The following is a 16,394-nucleotide window of genomic DNA, read 5'->3' on the forward strand; positions in this document are numbered from 1 at the left end:
GAATGCTTGCTGGTCTATTTCATTCTCTCCTATTCTCTCTATCATTCCTTTCCACTCCAGTTAAACGTGCTTGCCATTAAATTGATTTCAAACCCACCAATATATCACAGCCAGCCATTCATACAATAATGACCTAATTTATAGAAGTGCTTGAAGCTCACTGCCACCTTTCTCCCACCTTTCTCCGCCTCCCTCCCCCACAATATACCCAAAGAGCTTTAATAAAGGCTGGGGCCAAAATGGAGCTAGAGAGGAAAGTAATTGCGGTGGGCATGCAATTTTACACCTGACTACATGTAGAACACATGCATTGGGCCGAATAAAGGGATTGTTAATATAACTAGGTCAGTGTGTTTTTTCCATAGTGTCAACCGCTCTCTTGAACCTCTCCTAAGCTATTTCATGCTTCCCTCTGTCACCCACAGCTCAACCCTTCCCTCCCCACCCCCGTCCACCCCCAAGAAATCATAGCAGATGCTTAGAGGTCAACTGACCAAGCACATCCACCCCTACTGGCTTGGCTGTGGGTGGGACAGGCCTGAAGGTACCATCTGCTCAGATGAAGAGCTGGCTGCTCTTCCTACCTCTGTCTTGGCCAAGTCAGCGGCGGTCCAGTCAGGCTCAGAAGTCCCAGCTGATTGTGCGACATGCTACAATTTGCCTGCAGATATTCTATGACACAGTCACTCCAAAACAGTGGCTCTCAACTGTGTTTACGGATCACTCAGGTATCAGCTAAAATGGCAAATGCCTAAGTCTCATTGTAGAAGTCTGTTTCGAGGTGTGCTAGACTCTGTCTGTCTGACACAGCTGTGAGAGCAGAGAGGCCTGAGCTCAGGTGGGGTGGGGTTCTTATCATAGCAGAGGTTGGGCCAAGGGGATTTCCAGAGTTCAGGATTGGCTGACAATTGTCTAGGGGTATCTGTAAAACAAAAAATAGGTGTGTACTAGACTCAAGGACATCTGGCCACCTTATCTAATGGTTGGAATGTTTGGGATGTCAGATACTTCCTCATCCCTGGGTGGAGCCCTGGGTGGATCCCTTAGCAGTTTAAGATTTTTCTTTGGATCTGGGTGTTGCCTGCCAATAAGCCTTTCACAGAAACTCTGTCTAGGCCCCTAAGCCTGCCATGGCTGCTGTGTGGTCAAGCTGTTTTGGGGCCCCTCCACATTGGAAACTGATTTGAAACACATACTCCCAGTACTTTCTCTGAATTTGGGGAAACTTCCCTGTGGATCCTACTTTAGAGGCAGAGGACTGGCTGTGGTTTAGAATCGTTTATCTTGGCCACTTCAGCCTTCCATCATGTGTGACAAATCTTAGGGGTTTTTCTCTCCCATTTATAAAATACAAGGGATACACTCAGTCTGCAGGCCTCCTTGTTCTTTGACCTCTTAGGATTGTGTTGGTAAATAATATGAAATGAAAGAGCAAATAAGTCCTTAGTATATTGTTTCCAATGCTTAAAAACATATCAGTACGAACCAGGTGTGGTGGTACACACTTTGAATCGCAGCATTTGGGAGGTAGAGGCAGGTGGATCTCAGAGTTGAGGCGAGCATCGTCTATAGAGCAAGTTCCAACAGTCAAGGCTACACAGAGAAACTCTGTCTCAAAAAACCCAATGGATATGCAACATCACCCACACATATACACAACACATACCACACACACACATACACACACACACACACACACACACACACACACACACACACACACACCTGCATTGTGGTAAAATTTCAGGCATACTTTTTTGTTGTTTTTTTTTTGAGACAGGATTTCTCTGCATAACAGTCCTGGCTATCCTTGAACTCACTTTGTAGACCAGACTGGCCTTGAACTCACTGAGACCCACCTGCCTCTGCCTCCCAAGTGCTGGAATTACAGGCGTGAGCCACCACTACCTGGCTCAGACATTACTTTTTTTTTTTAATTTTTGAGACTGTGTCTCTCCATGCAGTCCTAGTTGTCCTGGAACTTGCTGTGTAACCAGGCTGACCATGAACTCACAGAGATTCACTCGCCTCTGCCTCCCGAGCGCTGGGATTTGCACCATTATGCCTGGCTCAGATATACTTTTTAAGAGAGGCTATTGAAATAGTATTTTGTCTTGAAAAAAATGGTGGTTGTCTGTTTAGAAGCCTGAGGCAGGCAGATCACCATGAGTTTGTGGTCAACTTGGGCTACATACAGACAGTATCTCAAAACTTTAAAAAGTGAAAGTAATAATAGGGACATGGAAGAGAGGAGGTGAGAATAGGCCTTTGGGGCTGGAGAGATGGCCCAGTACTGAGATGACTCACCCATATCAGGTGCCTCACCAATGCCTGTGACTCCAGCTCCAGGAAATCTGACCCCCTCTCTTGGACTCCACAGGTACCTACACACACACAGACACACACACACACACACACACACACACACACACACACGGTTACACATGCACATCCACATGCACATGTACATGCACATGCACTTACACATAAATAAAATAAATAAATAAAAGCTTAAGAATAGAACTTTGAATTCGAGTAATGATTATCATATCCTTGGTGCCACCAGAGAGTGACAGTCCAGCAGTGTCTACAAAGGTCATTCTGAGGCTAAGGCATAAGGGGGTGATAGAGAAGAATCAGTACAGCAAAAGGCAGTCTAGATGTGAATTGTTTCTTTTATAAAATTTAATTAATATTTAAAATTATTCTTCCCCCACCCCCATCCATCTCTTTCTCTACCCACCCTAGGGTGTGTGTGTGTGTGTGTGTGTGTGTGTGTGTGTGTGTGTGTGTGTAGGAGACAGGACAGTTTGAGGGAATTGGTTTTCTCCTTTCATCATGTAGGTCCCAGGGATTGAACTCAGGATATCAGGCTTGGCAGCAGGTGTGTCTTTACCTATGAAGTCGTCTTGCCAGCCCAAGACATGAGCTCTCTCTGGCTAGAACTAAGCACATCGTAAGCAAGCAGCCTTAATCAGATGGTTTAATTTGACACAGGAAGAAAAAGATAGGTACTTTTACTCCTCACTCCTTCACATGAGGAGCATCAGTCAGTGTGAGAGCCAAAGTTACATTTTCCATTTTAATTACTATGCCTAAAAGGTCCATGAAACAAAATGCCTCTGATCTGCAAGCCCCTTGCCCAAGGACAGATAGTCCCTAAAATGCTGGAGGCTGTTGTTTATGGGAGGTAACAAGTCACATGTTTTCACTCCCCTAAACAAGATTGTTTGACCCATCTGCACCGGATGTGCTTGATCACATGTGGGTGGGTGGTTCACAGGCAGAAAATATGTCAAGATGTATGCTTGGACCTAATTGGATGTAGGCTGGAGGCACATTAGGATGTATGCTTGCCCCCAATTGGACATTATGGGAAATGCAATGAATTATGGGTTTTTCTTCTTAAACCACTACAAACTGTGGTTCTGGGCCATTTCCTGGGAACCTGGGTATGGACCTGGCCAGAGCCCATCCACCTGGCCAGTATTTAATTAAAGCTTGCTTCAAATTTGGCTTTAAACGGTGGTAGTGGTCTTATTCTAGATCGGTGGGATTAGTATCAGCTCTGTGAGGCAGGCAGCCATATAAGACCATTTCCAGAACTAGACAGGATTGGGCTTCCCTATAAGAAGTATATTCTGTCTCTACACATCTCCTCTCCCCCAGTCTCTTCCTCCAACAACAGAGAAAGGAAAGAGGAAATGATTCCTCTGCAGAGGAAGCATGCTGGTCGGGACACATGGCATCTAGCTCCTCTATTTGGCACCCTGATTACACTGGGTGTAATCCTTCCCTCCCTCACACAACCAAGCTCTTGATGGAGGCAGACTCCACACTCAAGTCTAGAAATGAGCAACCGGTACAGGCCACCAACCCTGGGCCTAGTGAAAGGCAGACACAAGACCCAAGAATGTGGATAACAAACACATTTTCTCAGAGTTCTGAAGAGAACACTTTTATTCTTTCTTACAAATGACCTAGGACCTTTTATCTTCACTTCAGGAGTGCCTGAGTGCCAAAGCTACTGGCAGCCATCTTGTGGCCACTTGGGGAAAGACATTATCCAAGGCGGAGGGTGAAAAAAAAAAGCAACCAAATCTTCCTTGTTGGCTCTGAGTTGCTGGATCCAGCTTGGCCGAAGCCCTGTTCCTCCAACCTCTTAGACATGTGAACAAATAAATTTCCTTTAGTGTTCAAGCCAAGGCCATAATTTCTAATCAACTGTACCACAGAAGCACATTACTTTAGGGAGCTCTGTCCCCATTTTCCCTCTGTCTAGGTTTTTCTAAGGACAAGGTGATGACCAGGCTAGAAATCACATTTTTTTCTGTCAGTCACATGATCAAGCAAATCAAACAATCATACACACCATTTCTTCTCCCACAGACTCAAATGAAAAAAAGTAAAGGGAAATTACTGATATGTAGTAATTCAGTGAATCTGAATGGTATTATTGTTTTGTTTTGGCGTGTGTGTGTGTGTGTGTGTGTGTGTGTGTGTGTGTGTGTGTGTGTGAGAGAGAGAGAGAAAGAGAGAGTGTGTGTAAGTGTGAGTATGTGAGTGTGTGTGTGTATGTGTGTGTGTGTGTGTGTGTGTGTGTGTGTGTAGGTCAGAGGATAACTTTCAAGAGTTGGGTCTCATCCTTTACCTTGCCGAGGCAGGGTGTCTCTTGTCTCTGCTGCTGTGCTGTGTCCTCCCAGCTAGCTGGTCTGTGAGCTTCTGGTTTATTCTCTTGCCTCAGCCTCCTTTCTCAACTCAAGAGTTCTGAGGTTGCAGATGTTGCCAGCACATCTGGCTCTTTACACACGCTCTAGGGATCCAACCCAGATCACCAGGCTTATTTTTTTTAGAGAAATTTTAAGTTTACATAAAATTTGAGCGACCCATACACAGATTTCCCATATGCCCTTGCTCAAATACAGGCACAAGCTCCCTCTCTTGGCATCCTTCCCCAGAAAGGTACTGTTGACACAACTGAGAGAAATACACTCACACACCAGCACCAAAGGCCTTGGCTTCAGTAGGGCTTACTCTTGATGTGGAGTGTATCGTGGGTTTAGACAATACCTAATGGCATCCATCCGTCATTACAGTATCTCCAGAGTGTTTTCACTGCCCCAAACACACTCCATGTTCTGCCTAGTCATCCATTCTGCCAGTCCTTAGCAACCACTTATCTTTTGATTTTATTTATAGTTTTACCTTCTCTAGAAAGATAAATATTTGGAATTATATAGGATATGGTTTTTTTTTTCTTTTTCGAGACAGGGTTTCTCTGTGTAGCTTTGCACCTTTCCTGGATCTAGCTCTGTAGACCAGGCTGGCCTCAAACTCACAGAGATCCGCCTGGCTCTGCCTCTCAAATGCTGGGATTAAAGGCATGCGCCACCACTGCCCGGCAGGATATAGCGTTTTCTGATTGGTCTCTTCAGTTTAGTAATTGTGTGTATGTGGTGTGTGTGTGTGTGTGTGTGTGTGTGTGTGTGTGTGTAGTGTAGTGTATTAAACCCCGGGCCTCAAGCCTACTAGGCAAGTGCTTTACCTGTGATCTGCATCCTGAAACCAGTAGTATGTATTTTGTTTCCCCCATTGTCTGGACATACTACAATGTCTTTATCTATTCATCTGCTGAAGGATATCTTGATTACTTCCAAGTTTGGGAAATGATGAAAACATTGCCATAAACTTTCATGAGCAGGAATTTATGTGGACCCTAGTGTTCCTCATTTGGTAGATGCCAGAGTTCAATTGCTGGGTTGCCTGCTTAGAGTAGTTGGAGTTTGCTGATGGTCTTGTAAACGACAATTCCAGCCACCCTTGACCAAGAGCTCTCACCCATCCACCTGTGATGCTATCAGGGTTCTAGGCTCTAGATTTGGGGTCTTTTCATTGCTGTTTTAATTTGCATTTCCCCAGTGGACACCACGTGGAGCATCTTTTCTAATTTTTTGCCATTATATGTGTTCTTCAAGGAGCTACTCCTTAAGTCCTTTGGCTCATTTTTAATTGGGTTGTTTCTTCTTGTTGAGTTCTAAGAGTTCCCCATATATTTTGGATACCAGTCTTTTATCAGATAATCTTTGGCAAATGTTTTCTCCTAGCCTATGATTTCTTTTATTGCTCTCTTGATAGGGTTTTGCACAAAGCACAGTCTTTAATTTTAATGAAGTCTAGCTCATTCTCACTCTACAAAAGTGTTTTTTATGTCATTTCCAACAAGTCATCGCTAGACTCAAGGGCGCCCAGACTTCCTCTTGTTTTACTTCCAGGCACATCGTGGCTCTGCACGTTGCTCTGAGATCTACTTTAAGTTACTTCTAGGAAGATGGGAAGAACTGTATCTTGACTCCTTGCTTTGCATTTGGGTGCCCAAGTGGTGTTCACACTGCAGTGTGAAGGTTGCTAGTTTCTCACCATGAAGTAAAACATTACCTATAAGGCTTTTTACAGACAGACACAAGTTGAGGACCTTCCCCTCTAGTCCTAATTTACTGAAAAAAAAATCTTATTATAAAATATTTTATATGCCTATTAATGTGGTGATGTGACATTTTCCCCCCTTTACCCTGTTGATATGATGAACTAGCTTTCAAATGCTGAACCAGCTTTGCTTACCTGGGATAAATCTCACTTGGCCATGGTACATAGTTCTTTTTGTATATTGTTAGGTTAAGTTTTTCAAAATGTTGCTGGGGATTTTTTTTCATCTGTTTTCCGTGGGTGATCATGGTTAATTGTGGTGATATATTGTGTACCCTAATAAAATTTGCCTGAAGATCAGAGAACAAAACAAGCCACTAGATTAAACATAGATGCCAGGCAGTGGTGACACACACCTTTAATCCTAGCACTCGGGAGGCAGAGATCCATCTGGAACTCTGAGTTCAAAGCCACTGTAGACTACATGAGATTGATTCAGTCTAGGAGAGAAACAGAGCCAGGCAGTGGTGGCACACATCTTTAATCCCAGTACTTGAGAATCACACACCTTTAATCCCAGCAACTGAGATCTCATGCCTTTGCTTGGGAAGCACACAGGCCTTTAATCCCAGCACTAAAAGAAAGTGATGGCTGGGCTAAGAAAGGTACATAAGGCGTGAGGAGACAGGAACTGAAGCCTTTTCAGGCTGAGGAGTCCTAGAGGTAAGAGGTGGCAGTGGCTTGTTCTGTCCTCTGATCTTCAGGCAAATTTTATTAGGGTACACAATATATCACCACAGTTAATAATTTCTATTTGTATAATGTCTTTGTAGTGACCTAAAATGATAATGCCTTCACAGAGTGAGTAAGGAAGTGTTCTCTCTGCCTCTGGCTCCTGAAAGAGTTTATAAGACATTATCAGGTAGAATTCACCAGGGGACCCTTTTGTAATGTCATGAATTAGTAGTTATTAACTATTGATTACATTTCTTTTGTAGATATGAGCCCATTTCAGAGCATCTGCTTCTTCTTGTGTGTATTTTGACAGAGTGAGGTTTTCAAGGAATGAGTTGGCTTCCTCTTGGTCGTCGGGTTTGGAGGCAGAGTGCTTTGTAGTGTTCCTTGTTTACCCTTTGAAAGCCCGTGTATTCTGTAATGACATTCCTCCTTCCATCTCTGGTATCTCTAATTCATCACATTGCTCTCTTAGCCTGGCTAGAAGTAGGACAGTTAATCTTCTCAAAGAATCACGTTTTGGCTTTAGTGATCTCTTTAGATTTTGTTTTCAATTTCATTGTTGCACGGCGCTCTAATTCTTATTATTTTTGTTCTAGTTACTTTGAATTTAATTTTCTCTTCTCCTAGTTTCCAGAGGTAAAAGTTTAGTATTGGATCTTAGGTTACCCTCCTCCACCCCTCCCCCCACACAGGCTTCCCTCTTAGTACTGTCCTGGATGCATTCTGTACAATTTGGTAGGTTTATCTTCATTTTTACTCAGTTTGAAATATTTTCTTAAATTCTCTTGAGATGAACTCATTGAACTTTGTGTTACTTATAAATGTGTTTTTTAATCTCTAAGTGTAGATTTTCCAGTTTTTTTCTTTCTTGTTAGATTAAGTTCATTGTGGTCTAAAAACTGAGATTGTGGGATTCATACTCTTCTACATTTGCTAAGGCACATTTTCTGGACGAGAGTATGGTCTATCTGGGTGAACACTTTATGGGAATCTGAGAAGAATGTGCACGCTACCATGTTGGACCAGGTAACCTATAACTGCCCATTATATTCAGCTGATTGACAGTGTTTTGAGTTCAACTAAATTCTCACTGATTTTTCTGCCTGCCGTGTCTATATTTGATAGAAGGGTGCTGAAATCATGGATTCATCCTTTTTTTTTTCCTTTAAAAATCTTTTCATTTTTAAAATGTGTGTGTATGTGTATGTACATACGAGCAAGTGTGCCGGTGTCCACATAGGCCAGCAGAGGGCATCACATTCCCCCTGGAGCCAGAGTTGCAGATTTCCATGAGCCTTCTGATGTGGGTGCTGGGAACTGAACTCAGGTCCTCTGCAAGAGCAGTGAGCACTCTAAACAGCTTAGCCATCTCTCTAGCCCTTCCTTTCACTGTGTGCATGTATTTTGATGCTCCATTTTCAGAGGCACAAGCATTAAGAACGCTACGTCTTGAAGAACTGACTATTCGTCTGTCTTTGTAATGCTCCTCTTTGCCACGGGTTACTTTCCTCCTTCTGAAGTGAATTCTGTTCTTCTTTGCTGTGATCTGTTTTGACATGATCTGTCATTCCCCGCCCACTTCTCTGTCATCTCTATGTGACTTTATGATTAAAGTTGTTATAGGGAGCATAAAGTTTGTTTTCTCTTCTTGGTCCTCCGTTACGGTCTCTTAATTGTCTTCTGATTGGTGCATTTAGGCTGTTGGCATTCACAATGATGGTTGGTATTGTTGTATTAAGTTTTGTTTTGTAAGTATCTCTTCCTCGTTTCTCTTGTTCTTTGTTCACTGTGTTTCATCTTTTCTCAGCTTCGCTGATCATCTGACATGATTCCATTTTTCTTTTCTCGCACATCAGTTCTACTTAGTGATCTTAGTTATACTTAGACCTTAGAGTTTGCAGTGTACATGGTCCGTCAATCAAATTCTGCTTCCAAACAGCACCATCTTACCTCACGGGTAGTACAACCAGATTACGACTAAGAAACAATAGTTGTCCCCCCGCCTTGTGTCACTGATGTCAATCATTTCGTTTATACACAAACATAAGTATACATATCAAATGTGCTTTCAGTGATGTTTTATGCAGTTGTCCATTGGATCCACTAAGGTTAAGAAAAAGAAAAGTCTTAGTCTATGGTGGTTTATACTTTTTTAAAGTGATTTATTTTTATTTTCCGTACATTGGTGTTCTTCCTGCATGTGTGTCTCTGGGGTCCTTGGAACTGGAGTTACAGACAGTTATGAGCTGCCATGTAGGTGCCAGGAATTGAACCCAGGTCCTCTGGAAGAACAGTCAGTGCTCTTAACTGCTGAGCCATCTGAACCCCAGTGGTTTATACTTCTAATCCCAGCACTCAGGAAATTGAGGCAGGAAAGTGACAGCAAGTTTGAGGTCAGCCTAATTTATATAATGGGTTCCATCCAGGCCAGCCTCAGAAACATGTTAAGACCTTGCTGAAGGATGAGGAGGAAGAGAGGGGGAAGAAGAGAAAAGGAAGAACAGAGTATAAGAGGGAGGGAGAAGGAAAGAGAGGGTGAAGTATGGAAGGAAACATTTCATTTTATCTTGAAGAATTATTTTGAGCATTTAGTTTTATTTATATATTTGTTTTGAGACAGTGTCTCACCATGAAGCCCTGGCTGTCCTGGAACTCACTCTCTAGACCAGACTAGCCTCAAATTCAGAGATCCACCTGCCTCTGCCTCCTGAGTGCTGGGATTAAAGGCATGTGCCACCACACCCAGCTTTTTGAGCATTCTCGAAGGGAGATCTACCCATAGCCACCTCCCTCAGTTTTGCTCTCCTGACCGTTTTTTTTTTTTTTTTAATTATTTTGAAGAAAAATTCTGAGATTTCTGTAGGTTTGTCGGTTCTACTCTGTCAATGCTTAAAAAACTTCACTTTCTTGCTGATCTGGTTTCAGAGAAATCAGATTGACGTTTCAACTTCCGTTAAAACAGAAGCAGCCATCATGAATTTGTCAGGGTCGGGGAGGAGGCAGTAAGGGTACACAAACACCTTAACCGACTCTTTGCAAAGATGGTCTGAGGCCTCTCTCCTTCTAATCACTGACTTTTCTTACCGTAGTGAAACCCAGATGCTTCCAATAAAAAGAGTGGCTTGTATTCAAGCCATTTGCTAATTCTGCCTAGAGGTGGAGAGAGAAAGAGAGAGAGAGAGAGAGAGAGAGAGAGAGAGAGAGAGAGAGAGAGAGAGCGCTGTGCCTCACATCATTAATTTTAAATATCCTATTTTGTTTTATTTTCAGAATGAAATGGTATGGAACAGTGTAATGAGCAATAGAAATATGGAACCAAGAAGCAATTATATCTTCAAAAGAGACCAGTGAGAGAAAATGAAAGGCCTTGCATAAGTTAGCATACAAACAGGCAGATGAGAACATCATTTACAGAGTCCACATACATGCCTCTTAGTTACGTCTGTAAATTATCTTCCACAAACATCATGTTGTACCTCTGGAGACTCATTTCTGGGCTACAGTTAAAATTGGATTTCTCGAGAGGCCCTAAAAATCTCAAATTTAATTTCTTCAGTATTAAGTATCTCCAGTCTGCAGCCATTGTGCTGGGTACTGGGGCAGCAAGATAAATAGGGAATAAAATCTACCTTCAACGTTCTTACAGTCTAGCCAAGAAGTCACAAATAACTGTGATGGGGTGTGTGCCCGACGACGACAAAGACGTAGCACACTTAACTCAAGGTGAAAGGATAGGTCAGGCCTTCTAAAGAGGCAGCAGAAACTGAAGAGATGCAGCACAAGAAAGAAAAATGGGGCCAGCTAGACGTACAGGCCAAGTCATCAGTCATTCTGTAAGAAAAGTAGCCAAGCTCCCTGAGAACAAATGAGAAGCAGAAGCCAGAGCCCAGTGTAAAAATGGGCTAAGCCCAAGCTCTCCACAAGTGAGCTGGGGTTGTCTCAAAATTCCATGATCATTTTTCTGGGACAATGGGAAACAACGATTATGATATATAAATGGGAACTAGGGCTGGGCGGTGGTGGTGGCGCACGCCTTTAATCCCAGCACTCAGGAGGCAGAGGCAGGCGGATCTCTGTGAGTTCGAGGCCAGCCTAGGCTACAGAGTGAGTTCCAGGAAAGGCTCAAAGCTACACAGAGAAACCCTGTCTTGAAAAACAAAAACAAACAAACAAACAAAAAATAAATGGGAACTAGGCCTTTGCTGTGTATATGTATATCAACCACACATAGTGTTCTACAATGGAGCAAAATGTCTAATTGCTGATACAAAGATGTGGCTCAGAGCTGGCATCTCAGAAGATCAGTCTAAAGCATCCAACAGAACCCATGCATGATCAATTTTCAAATAAAAATTACAAAGCCCATGATGTTATCTACACTTTTAAGAGCTAGTTGGCATACCTGACAAACAGGACACATCACATCTAAGGAAGTAGAAATAATGAGGTAACTTGTTAACAGGCTTAAAACAAATGTGTTTAGAATCCTCAGCGACAAATGAGAAAACATCATTCTTAGAGAGCAGGCTATTAAACTTTATATATTTGAAAAGATAGAAAGTTGATTAAGACTTAGTAGGTTGGGTTAGGTAAAAGAAAATACGTTTATTGGAAAAGCAAATTAAGCAAATATTATAAAATCTGGTTACACACTCATCACTTCCTCTTCCCCTCCAGAGCACATCAGAAAACTCTGTTTCCTGGATGTCTTTGCACTGAGATTGAGGGAAACCAGATTGGGCTATGAGTAGAAGTCATGTTTAGTCTCGGACACTATACACCCTGAGTTTCCATCTTCCTCCCTGAAGGTTGTGGTCCCCACATAACAACACCAACGAGAGAGCAAAGGGTCTGGAGTCCTCTGCCCAGAGCTTCAAAACCTGCAGCAAACTATGATGTAGGCAAAACATAAACTTTGCTTGTTCTCTCTGGGCTGATTTGTTTTACAGCACAGCTTATCTTGAACACATACAGAAATCACCCTGAATGCAATGAGACAAATGAATGTATGGAAGACGGAAATGAAGTTGGAGAGACGCAAGAAGCTCTAATCTAACATATGTATAATTGGTGTTCCAAATGGAAAGAATAGTCAGATGGGGGAGGGCAATGTGTGAAAGAAATACTAAGACAATATTCCAGAACTCAGGGAAGACATAAATCCTTAGATTGCAAAAAATAAGTAAATAAATAAAATTATTCAGTGTACTGACTCTTTGGCAGTGGAAAGTTTCACCAAAATTGTTTTTTTTTAAATAACCAAAGCTTAGAAACATACCATAATCTTAAAAAGAAATCTTCATTCATTCATATAAAAAATATCCTAAGAGTTCAGCATACTGTGTTGCTTGTAAAGAAATTTGTTTATAACCTAATAAGAATTCAGAGAAGGTACTGGCTTGTCAGAGTGCAGAGAAAGGAGAGGCTGGATGAGGACCTCTCTGAAATGAAATGGTTGACACACATGAAAAGATGCTAATATTGAGCCAGGTTGGAGCAAAGGACACATGTGAACAGACAGCTGGAAGTAACTCAGGAGCCATTGTCATGAGCCATGATCTGAACAGGTTTGGGACCTCAGCAGTGTGCTTGCTGTTTAGGGGAATGTTTTCTTAAAAGCTAACTCTTGCCCCACTCAACTAGTTCAAGCAGCACAGCTCTAAAAGCTGAGGATTTTGACTTAGGCAAAAACATATTCGCGTTCCTCTCCCTGACGGGTGCACAATGTCTTTGTTAGTGTTTCTATTGCTGTGAAGAGATACGATGACCATGACAACTCTTATAAAGGAAAACATTTCATTGGGCCTGGCTTACAGTTTCAGAAGCTTAGTCCATTATCATCATGGTGGGACATGGTGGTGTGCAGGCAGACATGTGCTGGAGAAGGACCTGAGAGTTCTACATCTTGATCCTCAGGCAGCAGGAGAGAGACTGTCACACTGGGTATGGCTTGGGCACATATGAAATCAAAAAGCCTGCTTTCACAGTCACACACTTCTTCCAACAAGGCCACACCTCTTAATAGTGCCTCTCCCTATGGGCCAAGTATTTAAACACATGAGTCTATGGGGGCCATACATACCTATTCAAACTATCACATTCCACTCCCTGGTCCCCATAGGCTTGTAGCCATAACATAATGCAAAATGCATTTAGTCCAACTTCAAAAGTCTCCATAGTCTATCACGGTCTCAACAATGTTTAAAAGTCCAAAATTCAAAGTCTCTTCTGAGATTCATGCAGTCTCTTAACTATAATCCCCTATAAAATCAACATCAAAAAATAGATCACATACTTCCAACATATGGCACAGGATAGACATTACCATTCCAAAATGTAGGGAAGGGAACATAGAGAGGAAATACTGAAACAAAGCAAGACCAAAAAACCATCTGGGCAAACTCCAAACTCTGCATCTCCATGTCTGATGTCAAAATGCTCTTCAGATCTCCAACTTTTTTCAGCTTAGTTGACTGCAACACACTTCTTTCTCTTGGGCTGGTTCCACTTCCTGTTGGTAAGCTTTCTTCCACAGATATCTCACAACTCTGGCACTTCCAAAATTTTGGGGTCTCTAAGACACTCCAGGCTTCACCTTCATAGCTTCATACAATGGTCTCTCTAAGCCTCCATTCAGAGACACCCCTGACACATGCCTAGCCTCACCAGTTTTCCTTAGTCATGGAGGAAGATTCCATAACCCCTTTCTTCTATCCTTGACTCTTAAGCCAGAACCATGTGTCCAAAGCTGCCAAGTTCTGCTGCTTGCGGGGGCTGGAACATGGCCTCCTTATTCAATTGCATCTTCACCAGCTTTCGGTTTCCATACTCTTACTAGTATGGCCCATTAAGTCCCACTTAGAGTGTTCAACTGCTTTTCTAATCCAAACTCCCAAAGTCCACATTCCTCTAAACAAAAGCATGGTCAGGCCTATCACAGCAATACCCCAGTCCCTGATACCAACTTCTGTCTTCATTAGAGTTTCTGTTGCTGTGACTCTTCACCATGACCATGACAAATCTTATAAAGGAAAACATTTAATTGGGGCTGGCTTACAGTTTCAGGGGGTTAGTCCATTGTCATTGTGCTGGGACATGCAGGGCAGACATGATGCTGGGGAAGGAGATGAGAGTTCTACATCTTGATCTGCAGGCAACAGCAGGAGAGACTGCCACACTGGGTGTGGCTTGGGCACATATGAAATCACAAAGCCCACCTCCACAGTGACACACTTCTTCCAACAAGGCCACACCTCCTAATAGTGCCACTCCCTATGGGCCAAGCATTCAAACACATGAGTCTATGGGGGCCATGCATACCTATGCACACCACCACACGTGAGAAGAGCAGCGTGGTAGCCAGCTAGCTCGACACTACTGACTTCTCTTGTCTGTGATGTATTGCCTCTGTATCAACTGCTTTTTGAACTGCTTTGATATATTGACTGAAAGAAGGAACTTAGGAGAGAAGAAGGGAGGGGGAGGGGGTTAAAGGGATTACAGGGCATGGGGTGACAGAGAGAAAAAATACAAAGGCAGAAATGGGGAGGAGCAGTTGGATGGCCAGGCTCTAAGAAGTAAAGGGCATCAGATGTCTGAGGAAGAAAAGTTATAAGGAAAGGAAAAAGCCAAGAGGGAAATGCGTGCTATTGTGAGGAAGAGGAGACTCACAGAGAGATTTTGGGACATCTTTACACTGCACAGCAGGCCATGCAGATGCCTCCAGATCTGCAGTACTTGTCCTGGAGTAAGTTTTGTTGTCTCAATTTAAAGCAACAATGGTGCAACTGGCCACAGAGGGCCCAGTTTTATTTGGGTTGCACAATCACATGCTGTTTTCTGATATTGGAAGTCCCAGGATACAGCACCCCGAATTGTAAAAGGAACCTATGGCAGTTGAGTAAGGAGGGAAGAGGGAGGAGGGAGGAGAGAGAGAGAGAGAGAGAGAGAGAGAGAGAGAGAGAGAGAGAGAGAGAGAGAAGGAGGGAGGGAGAAAACGCTACATAATGAAGAGTAGTAATGATCTAGAAGAGAATGTAGAACTCAGGCTGCTGTGGAGTTAATGGAGACAGATTTCAGCCACTTTATCATTTGGACCAACCGTGTTTACTGCACAAAGGCTCTTGGGGAAATCAGACAAGCTCTACCTAATACAAACCAGGATCAAGACAGAATTTGTTCAACTGGAGCAGGGGAGCCACGGGGCTGGGGCTGTGCTAAAGCCGCAGCATCCCTAGAATGGGGGAGAAGAGAGGTGTGGACTTGAAGAGATTAAGGGACCTTAGGAGTTCTGTGGGTAAAGGGGAAATTTGGCTCTCTTCCAAGATGAAATCATCATAGCAAGGCCAGGCAGGTGGGCCATTAGGGGGAACCAGAGCCCACTCCTTAGTCATCTCATGTGAGCCGATCAAGTCAAGTGCCCAGCACCCCCTGGGGCACAAAAATGTGTGCATAGGCAGGGGAGGCCCCTCTCTGGAGGAGAGTCTGTCCTTTCTGCTTTGGGAAAGGTCTGACAACTTGCTCTGTATTATGGAAACAGCTCTCCCTGGAGATGTCCTGGGCTCCTTCCAGGCAGACATTTTAGGCTGGCCTCCTAGTCTCCTGTGGCCACGCAAAAGAACTCAAATAGGATGGTAAGCAGCTGGGCTTGAGAACTGACTGAAGTTTTGTTGGCAGTGAGATAGCCCAGGCCACAGGTAGAGCATTGAGAGGGTAAGAGTTCTCCAGCTGCAAGAGTAATGGATGTCCCCAAGCCAGGGCTATTACTCTTCATGCTTCTTCATGGCCTGAGCACACAGCCATCCCCTCACGGTTCAGTACTGGGCACAGCACTTACCAACTTACGGTTGATAACTCAATGGCTAGAGACTTGGTCTGGTTGAAGTGACACAATTTTGGGACATGGAGAAAATCACGGAGGTGTCTCCCCCATGCAGCTCCTTTCATGTGGCCCATGACCTTTTAGCTCCTGTGTGGTTGAGACACAGTCTCATTATTTTGTCACAACCAGACACCAGGCTGCTACTCTAGTGATCTTCACATCCTATGTCCTATCTCCGCTGGGTCCCAAATTCACCATGTTGTCACGCTAATGCTGCTGAGTATCCACTATCTCCAACTCTGCCTGTCCCACTGTCTCTTGAATTAATTACTTTTCTTGCTGCAACCAAGTATCTGTCAAAAATGCAGCTTAAGGGAGAGAGGATATATTTTGACTCACAGTTTGATACATC

At 43.3% G+C, this 16,394-nt stretch overlaps 1 long non-coding RNA gene across 2 annotated transcripts in view; it reads right to left on the reverse strand.

Moving 5' to 3' along the window:
* Positions 1-16,117, reverse strand: part of LOC131914966 (uncharacterized) — a 31,077-nt gene extending 14,960 nt beyond the window's left edge. For both annotated transcript variants that reach the window (XR_009380232.1, XR_009380230.1), the window contains exon 1: positions 15,998-16,117. This is a non-coding gene — a long non-coding RNA (uncharacterized LOC131914966). The remainder of the gene's footprint in view (positions 1-15,997) is intronic.
* Positions 16,118-16,394: the final 277 nt, after the last annotated feature.

The sequence above is a fragment of the Peromyscus eremicus genome, chromosome 7 (assembly GCF_949786415.1).
Source record: "Peromyscus eremicus chromosome 7, PerEre_H2_v1, whole genome shotgun sequence".
In the NCBI taxonomy this organism is placed as follows: domain Eukaryota; kingdom Metazoa; phylum Chordata; class Mammalia; order Rodentia; family Cricetidae; genus Peromyscus; species Peromyscus eremicus.